The 9,350-nt window shown below is 36.7% G+C and overlaps 1 long non-coding RNA gene across 1 annotated transcript; it reads left to right on the top strand.

The window, feature by feature from the left end:
* The first annotated feature begins 387 nt into the window (after positions 1–387).
* On the top strand, positions 388–6,359 carry LOC140589084 (uncharacterized). The gene is made up of 7 exons (XR_011990277.1): positions 388–1,190; positions 1,540–1,682; positions 1,900–2,994; positions 3,462–3,587; positions 5,087–5,267; positions 5,597–5,697; positions 5,975–6,359. It is a non-coding gene; the product is annotated as an uncharacterized lncRNA (long non-coding RNA).
* Positions 6,360–9,350: the final 2,991 nt, after the last annotated feature.

Below are 9,350 nucleotides of genomic sequence, written 5' to 3'. Positions count from 1 at the left end.
AATCACTATGAATCACTGAATAATTCTAATGAAAACAAGTGCAAATTCAACAGGATTACAATGCACACCTGGTATCTTTTTGAGAGGTCATTCCAGATAGTGTCCTTGATGGTCTTTGTGAAGGAGGAGTCCTCTTTATTCACTGTGAAGTGGTGCTGGAGTTTATTTAAGATAGGCAGAATCTGACCCAAAGTTGGGCTCCTTTCAGCAGAGACGCAGAGGGTTGAAGTGTAAAGTATCTTTGTAACTTTGACAAACTCTTCTGCTTTTCTAAAATCCTCATCAGAAACTCTCTGCAGTCTGTAAAATATAATCACATTCATTAGCTGGACTATAGATTCATGAGCCAAATCGTTCACACTGAAAATGGAATAAGCATTTAGAATAAGAACTGTTTTTGCCTGTCCTTGTCCATTAATTTCTTAAGACGATGGTCCATGGAGGTGGCCTGGATGGCAGGGAACTGCTCCAGGAATCGCTCCACCATGAGGAATAAGCTATTCCACCTTGTTTTCACATCAAGGATGACCGCATGTTCTGGAAGACCTAAAGTGAGAAAGAGAAATTCATGTTTGTGTGTGTGTGTGTGTGTGTGGTTATCAAAGTGGCTGTTTAGTTGCAGAAATGTTTTACTGCATGATTTAGCAAAGGATTTTTATTAACTATTTGGCCAAAGAGTTTTGCACTAATGCACTATTCTGATTTCTACCTACCGAGAAGACGCTGCTTCTCTTTAAGGATAGGTTTAGCCAGGCTGGATCTTTTTAGCCACACCACCATTGCTCTGATCCTTCCTGCCCACTGTGAGACTGAGGTAATTGTGTAAAGCTTCTGAGCAGCAATATTGAGAGTGTGAGCAAAGCAGCAAATTTTTTTAATACTCATCTTTTTTACTGCTACATCCATGTTAGCTGCATTGTCCACTGTCACAGCAACTACTCTGTCCTTTATATTGAATTCATCAAGAATATCTCCTATCTCTTCTGCTACAATGTCCCCTGTCTGGGATGTGTATACCGCCCTTGTATGTAGGACCTTCTCTTTCATGGAACCCTCTCTCACATAGTGAACTGACACTGTCAGGTAGTGGTCCTGTGCAATGCTGGTCCAGCCATCAGCAGTCACAGCCACATCCCTCACATCTTGCAACTCTTTCTTGACATTTTCTTTTTCAACTGCATACCATGCAGGTATGAGGGTATTTGAGAGCATGTCTCGGCTGGGGGACTGATATCTGGGGTTTAAGGTGCTTATCATCTCCCTATAGTTGACATCAAACACAAAAAAGTAAAATTAGCATTATTTTATCATTGTTGCTTACTATAAAAAGTTTAAAAAATTATCTAGGTTAAGACTACCTACAAACCTGGCCAACAGCCTTAATGGTACAATTACAACATAATTTACAGCTTACTGTACTTACCTCCACCATGATGCCTCCACAGTAGAAAAAGGCAGCAAACCTTTAACAATAAAATTTGTAACGGCCCTGTGGCATTCATCTTTCCTTTCTTTGTTCATTTTTACTTTTTCTGCCAGTGTAAATGGATTATCACTTGATGGTCTCCGATTTCCATGGTCAGCACGAGCAGAGACTATAACATTAATGTGAAGAAAACATGAAAGCTAAACTGTTAATGCAGCCAAGGATAAGGACATTTAAATAAGAAGTTTAATGTGAGGTAAACTTCATCATTTACTGTTAACCTTAAAGCATTTTAGTATCAACTTAGCTAGGTATTTAAAGTCATCGAAACAGTACATAACGTTACACAGCGTACGTTAGGTCCGAAAAAGGATTAATACATTGACCCCGCACAAACTTAAACTTAACTTTAACGGTGCACAAGCATGAAGTGCTAAAAGTTAACTGATTTTGTATGTCTGTTTACCTGTCAGAGCCCAAGCCATCGCGCCGTTATCCTCATCAGTCACGGAGGACGACGCTTGTGGTGGGCATGTTGTTGGAGGCCCTGAGTCAGGAAAATACTGAGAGGATGATGATGACTGCACCGGCGTGATCTTCTTGCAGTCAAACACGGAGCAACTTTCTGCTCGTAAATTAATTCCGTGTACTGTCAGGTGTTTTATCATATTTGACGTGTTGCCAGTCTTGGACGCGATAACCTTTTTACAAATATTGCATCGCACGCTGTTGCCGTCAATCTTGACATAATGTAGCCATACTTTTGATCGCTTAAACATTGTTTGCGTTAAATTTATGCTACTGTATGCTTTAAAGTGTAGTGTACATTACAGCGTCACAGTAGACAAGCTCTGGGCGAGTGGGCGTAACCGCCATAAACTATTAGGTGCGTTCGAGATGCACTACACTAGCCTGCCACCGGCTGACGAGAGCTGCCCCTTGCAGTCGGGGGAGGAGTAAAGAAACGGCCGTCAGGTCGGACACTTATAGGTTTCCGTAGTGTGCTGAATCAATGTCATTATGGCAGACCACGCGATTTTTGCCTTGATCGTAGCGGAAGAAGTGGATGCGATTGAAATTCCCATGTTTTTGCATGAAAATCTTTATGGACAGCAAAGGTGTTATTTAAATATTATTAAGTTGTATTTCAGTGTTACTTTTACGGCTGCAGCACCGATCAAAGTCGGACAAATGATCTTACCAGAATGCATTGTTTTGTAAGGCGGCGCTGCATGAAGTCAAACGCACCTATTGATTTTCAAGGCAGCCTTGCCGCAGCCAATCACCAGCATTTGATCCGGGCACATTAAGGATGCCGCACGTTTTGTAGCTCACTGACGTTGACAAGATTATACCCTTAGGTATCGAAATTTGGTACCGAACGAAAATGATTTTTTCGATACTCGATAGTATCGAGACGATTCGGTCGGTGCTTAAAAAGTATCGAACTCGATACCCAGCCCTACTCTCCAGTTATGAACATAAGACGAATTAGGAAGCCAAAACGGCTGGATTTTGAAGAGGACACAGAAGAAGGAGCCCGTTCATTGTCTCACAACATTAAAAAGGTAATTTATCGGCTGTGCTGCTTTCAACTCAGCCCCGTGTAAAGTTTGTGTGAACAACTGACTGAAAAATTGATGTTTCAGTATCTTCTGACAGTCATGTGTTTGGTACCAGTCAGAAGGTTTGGAAATTAAATTTTCATATTTAATTAGATTCTGTTTAATTAAATATTCAAGAATTACTGGTTGGTGGAAAAGCCAGCTTTTTGTGCTCTGCTGAGATGGACTTGAACTTAAAAAGATGTTAAATATTTTTGTTCTGGTTGTACGTCATAATGTCAGTTCCTCTCTTGACTTTGATAGGGAGATACACAATTTAGGTTTAGCGAATGAGAATCTTTCATAAGAAAATTTTATGAACATGTAAATGTAACTGAAGCACATGTAAGTGTATTTAACAATACATTGTCAGTCATGCACATATGTAATGTATTGTACATTTAATTAAAGTCAAATATTTCTTCATACAGAAGAAGGTCACACATGCAGCTCAGGTAAGAGCAGCAGAAGAGATTCTTTCCAACCTGCACACTGACACACAATCAGCTACGTCTGAAGAAGAAGCAACTCGTTTATTTTCTGTCAACATTAAAAAGGTAAATTGTGTATATAATGCATAATGATGGACTGATGATACTTTGTGTTTGGTGCCTGTCAAAAGTTTGGAAAGTTGTAATCTTAGTTTTTCTTGTAATTTTTTAATCTAAAACAAAGGGAATTATGCTGGGAATTAAGACCAGAAGGTTTACACTGCATGAAAACTATCATATTTTAGATTCTTCTTAACTGTTATATACTGCTCAAATAAATTTACATAAATTCAAATTGGCAGAAATTGAATTGAATTCTTCTGCCTTGCTGAAATGGATTTGAACCTGTGTAGATGCAAAATGCTGACAAGATTTGTTTGTATGTCATGGGCTGATATTTGTGCCACGAGAAACTGAATATGAATTTTGTATATTTGAATCTGCAGTTAAAAACTGAATCTGAATTTAATAGTTTGAATGTGAATTCCAATAACTTGAAACAGCATTTATCCTACCTTGAAAGTTTTCAGTTCGCAAATTCAATTTCAGTCCATTGTAATGTTTCATGTAATCAGTAATAGGCAATTTTCATTACCAAAACACACTAGCAATGTAGGTGTTTAAGAAAGGAAAAGAGTCAAGAACACCACAAAAATGTCATTGCATGGACATAACTGTATTGGTCATATTTACATTCTCTATGCATTATGAAGTGCTAAATAATATTACATACTCACATAAAATTAATACTGATTTCCGCCTCATATCGGCGAGATGAATATTAAAAAAAATATTTAGCATAAACACGGCTAGAAAGCCACATGAGATGAACAGACGAGCCATAACTTAAACTAAACTAGAAGTACAATTCATATCCCTAGCTAGTTTTGCATTAGCCTACCATATTAACATAAACTAGCTGTGCCAGAAATAGTTCATTTAACCACATATACTAACCAAACGTACAGTATGGTTAATGAACTAAAAACACCAGCATTTGTTTTTCTGACATCCCGGCACACGCCTCCTCTTTACCCCGACCTGCAGAACTGTCATAAACATAGAAATGAGTTGCGTTGTGAATCTGCGGTCGATTACTTTTCTTCAAGGACCCGTATGTGTGTCACAATAGATTGAAATTGAATTTGCGAACTGAAAACTAATAATATGAAACTGATAAATGATGTTTCAAGTTATTGGAATTCAGATTCAAACTATTAAATTCAGATTCAGTTTTTAACTGCAGATTCAAATATACAAAATTCATATTCAGTTTCTAGTGGCACAAATATCAGCCCATAGTATGTCACCATGGGTAATGGAGAAAGGAATAGATTTCCATCCACTTTATTAGGGAGACACGCAATTTAGATATAGAGCATGATTGTTGCTTGTGTTGATCCTTTTGCACATTTTGTCAACATGTAAATGTTCTTTATTGAAACATTTATGAATCATAAATCTTTAAGGTGTTTTGTAAGTTAATGTAAATAATACATTGAATCAGCACCATACATTTGTGTTGTACTGTACATGTAATTATAGTTAAGTACTTGTTAATACAGAGGAAAGCCACAAATGAACCTCCTGTAAGAGGTGCAGAAGAGATTCTCTCCAACGTGTGCGCTGACATGCCATTAGCTGCCTGTAGTGAGAGCTCAGACGATGGCAGGATTAAGGAGCTGCAATCACAAATTAAGTCCTTACAAAAGGAAAATGCCAAACTCCGTAACCTGGTAACTCGAGGCAAGTAGTTTTTTGTTTTTATTTTTGTTTAAGTCAAGTTGTGCTGTCTTTGTTTATTAATTAATTTGTATTAATTTTCCAGGTCAAGTGTATTGCAATAAAGTTGCGTTAAAGTCATTTGTGTTTGATACCACATTGGACAAAATCGAGACCACAGTTTAGTACAAGAATAGTAATCTTATTTTGAGTCAGTAATACAACATTACCATGGTTTACAAGAGAAAAAAAAAAGCTACTTTTTGCATTTTGACATCAACAACTACAAAATAATTAGTGAATTTCTACATTTTCTCAGTAGCTTACAACCGCTGCCTATTTTTTAAATACAGAAATACCCGGACTGCTGACTGACATGAAAAAAGTGCTGAGCATTCATCTTCCAAGGGCTGAAGATAGTGATAGAGTTACACCACCAATGGCACCTAAACAGGTGGGTAAAGAATAACAAAATGATGAAAATTGAGTAAACATAGGGCAGGATATTATTCAGGATATTTGTGCCAGTGTAGCTTCAGAAAAATGTCCAATTGTGATTCCATTCCAATATTTAGGGTTAACGTGAATTAGAACCCAGTGAATTTGCACATACATAAAGTATTATAAAATAATGATTGTTTTTAAAACAGTTTGTAATAGTTCCGATAAAAATGTTCCTTGCTTTTAGTTTCAGATGTCAAATTCAAATTGTATCTGTTGTGTTTTTGAAGGTAAAACTTGGAAGCGATGACAGCACTTGTGTTTCACCCCATTGCTGGGAGACTGCTAAGGCCCAGAGGACTGCCAGTGGTATGGCTCGGGTGTTGCTGTTAGGCCTCTTCAGTGTAGATGTACTGTTACGGTCCAATCTCACTGGAGGCAAGAATAAGATTGACCCAACTGCAGAACGTCGAGAGCCCCTGGATAAAATAAAGCTGGATGCACTAATTGGTATGTACTTCCTTTAGTATTCACATTCAATGCTGCGAAACCCATATAGCTGAAGTGCATGCTTTGTCATGGTGAACCCCAGTATCATTTATAGCCCATACTTTATCCAGGCCCACATTGTGAAATGGTAGGTACTGGGAGACAAAGCACACCTGCTGCATGAGTCCAGCCAACATTTGATTATATAGGGAAACACATTTGGAGAATGCCGCTCAGTGATGTTTTCTCCCCAAAGAGCCTCATGGTTAATATGTGCTCATTTGAACTCAAAAATAGAGATCTGCTATTTTTATGCACTTCTTGATTAAAACAATAAAATTTTCCTGGGTATGAATATTGCATGAACAGGGCTAGACATAAGGATTTAGGAGGGCACAGCCACTTTGGCCTTGGCTATTCATATTTTTTCTAGGGCACAAGGCCATTAAGCCTGGGCACAAGGCCAAAATCTGGAGTAAAAATGTTTTTTCATTTATTTAAATTTCATAGGACACCTCGGGCCTTGTGGAGGAATTTTATTTCCATAAAGGATGCATTTTTTTATTTTCAAAAAAGCAGAAACTTTCCAAAAAGGCATTGGGCCAATACTGAGTCACTAATTACCAATTACTGTAATTACCAAGTTTAGACAACCTACGCAATACGACCTTCGATTTGAGACAGAATATATATATATATATATATATATATATATATATATATATATATATATATATATATATATAGATATATATAGCTTTATTTCAAAAAACAAAATCCAACAATAAAGGAGCCGTCAATATTTTTGTATTTGTTTGCTCAGAACACCCGTATTCTTTTAGTGTACATGGCAATTGACTTGACGTTCGTTTTTTGCACACTGCACGCTACCAGTCCTATATCCTCCCAGCAGAGCTTGGTACTTCTCTGAGTCAAATCTGCTCTGCCTCGGCAAATGTTTTTTTACAACACCATCTGACACTTACCTGAACAAAGTAGATAATTTTCAACATTTTGCGGCAGTAGCCGCGAGTTCAGCCTGCTTTCTTTTACGTTCTCGATCTTTGCGAGGCATGGTGACAGCATAAGCAGCAGACGACAACTACACGATGATTACCGAAGAGGACACCTATCTGTTATTCGGAAACCGTCGGATGGCTTTTCCAATCAAAAACGTAACCCCCGATGATGCACCATTGTCATTGCTGTGGCTCCATAGTAGGCTGGACGATACATACCGTACCAGCCAATCATGCGACGAACACATGATCGTATTAGTCCAGAATTCATTGCGGTTCATTCAGTAGTTGGGAATTACGAGATGTGCGGGTCGACCTCGTTTCTCGTATCGAAGGTTGGGTTCGGGTTCAGTACAGATGCATCGATTGTTGACGAGGTAAAGTGAACCTTGTCGTGCGCAAGTCTTTTGTGTAATGAACGTTACTTTCGGTAAAAAGGGGGCATACGGCCAGACAAACATTAAAGGCAGGCCAATCTTGGCCGTAAGGTACTTCAATTTTGAGGAGGCGTGCGGCCAATTTTGAAAGGCACGACGGCCATTGGCCGCGGTGCCGCGGCTTATGTCTAGCCCTGCATGAATGTCAATGATTGAAATATCATAAATTTTGTATTCTCTGTCATAGACACTGTTCTAAAGCACCACCCAGATGCTAAATCTGGTGAAGAGCGGAAGACCATCAACACAAGAATTTGTGAACTGAGACACCAAATGAAGAGCAAGACAATGGAGTCTACATCTACTGCAAACATTAGTATTGTGTAGTTGATTTTTCCAATTAATCAGAAGGACTCTGTTTAAAAAAAATGTTACTTAGGATATAAATTTGATAATTTCAGGCAAATAATTTGTATAACTTTAATTACAGCATATTTCTGTAAAAAATCATTTTTATATTATTTGATGTTTTAGCAATTGCTCTCAAAGTCTTGCTGAATGTTTTTCCAAAGATTTGTAAAGGTCTAAATAAATGTTTTTTAGAAACAGACTTGTGGCAGAAGGATTCTTATTTATAAACTTTTTGTTTTTTTCTTTGTTATATTTTAAATTTAAATATATTTAGAATTTGATAATACACAACTTGAGACTTGTGACGACTTTTAAATATGTTCAAACGTAATGTATGAGGTTTAGTGTGGAACTTGTCACATTGTTTCTAGGTTGAATTTCAGGAAAACATTGTTATACAATAAATAACTGCAAATATATCATTAGATGTATGATGTGAAGTAGTTTATCATATTAATATATTTATATGATTCCTAATATATTTTGAAATATATTTGAGTAAATGTATTTTTCAAACTGCACATCATACATCTAACAATATACTGACATATTAGTTATAGTGTAGCTGCAAATATATTATTAAATGTATAATATGAAATAATTAAAAAATATATTAACTCAAAATATATTCTAGAATATATGAGGGATCATATAAAGCAATATATTGCATTAAAATATATTGTTCATGTAAATCTCAATATATGAAAAGCGGCAATTGTTTATGTATTTTCCAATACATTATAATATATGAAAACATATATGTATTCAATACATTTTCTCATATATTATAGTAGTATGCATATTTTTCTTATTGAAATATTTGAATTTGTGGCATGAATACTACAATTTCTGAATACAATTCCATAACTTTAGTTGCATAGAAATATTCAAATTGTTACTAAATGTCCAATGTTGTTAAGCAAAATATATTGAAATTTTCATATATTTAAATATATTTTTGTTTCGTAAGGGATAAACGACCCACTTTGCAAAATAGTGAGGACAGTTACATAGATGCACGCAGCGTTCCTCCGTGAAAAATATTAAGGCAAAACCTGGCTAACGCGGTCATTAAGCGAATATGAATAATATACGCCAACGTTAAATACTACCTTTCTGGTAACGTTAATGGCAGACACGAGTTAATGCAACCTGCAGAACTCTTTACAACTAAAAAAGTATTGCTCGTGGCAGAAACAATTTAAATAAAAACTTAATCTTAAATAAAAATCTTAATTTTACCAGAGAAACGTGAAAGGTTTCCTCAGTCCCCGAACCAGGACAGAGGTGAAGACAGGCATGGTGGAAAACCAAAAGAGGCTTTATTAAAGAAAACTACACTACAGGAAGGGCAAAGGAAACAGACCACA

Source organism: Paramormyrops kingsleyae, chromosome 4 (genome assembly GCF_048594095.1).
Source record: "Paramormyrops kingsleyae isolate MSU_618 chromosome 4, PKINGS_0.4, whole genome shotgun sequence".
NCBI lineage: Eukaryota > Metazoa > Chordata > Actinopteri > Osteoglossiformes > Mormyridae > Paramormyrops > Paramormyrops kingsleyae.
The sequence above is the reverse complement of the archived record's forward strand: the minus strand, read 5'-3'. Positions and strand labels throughout refer to the sequence as shown.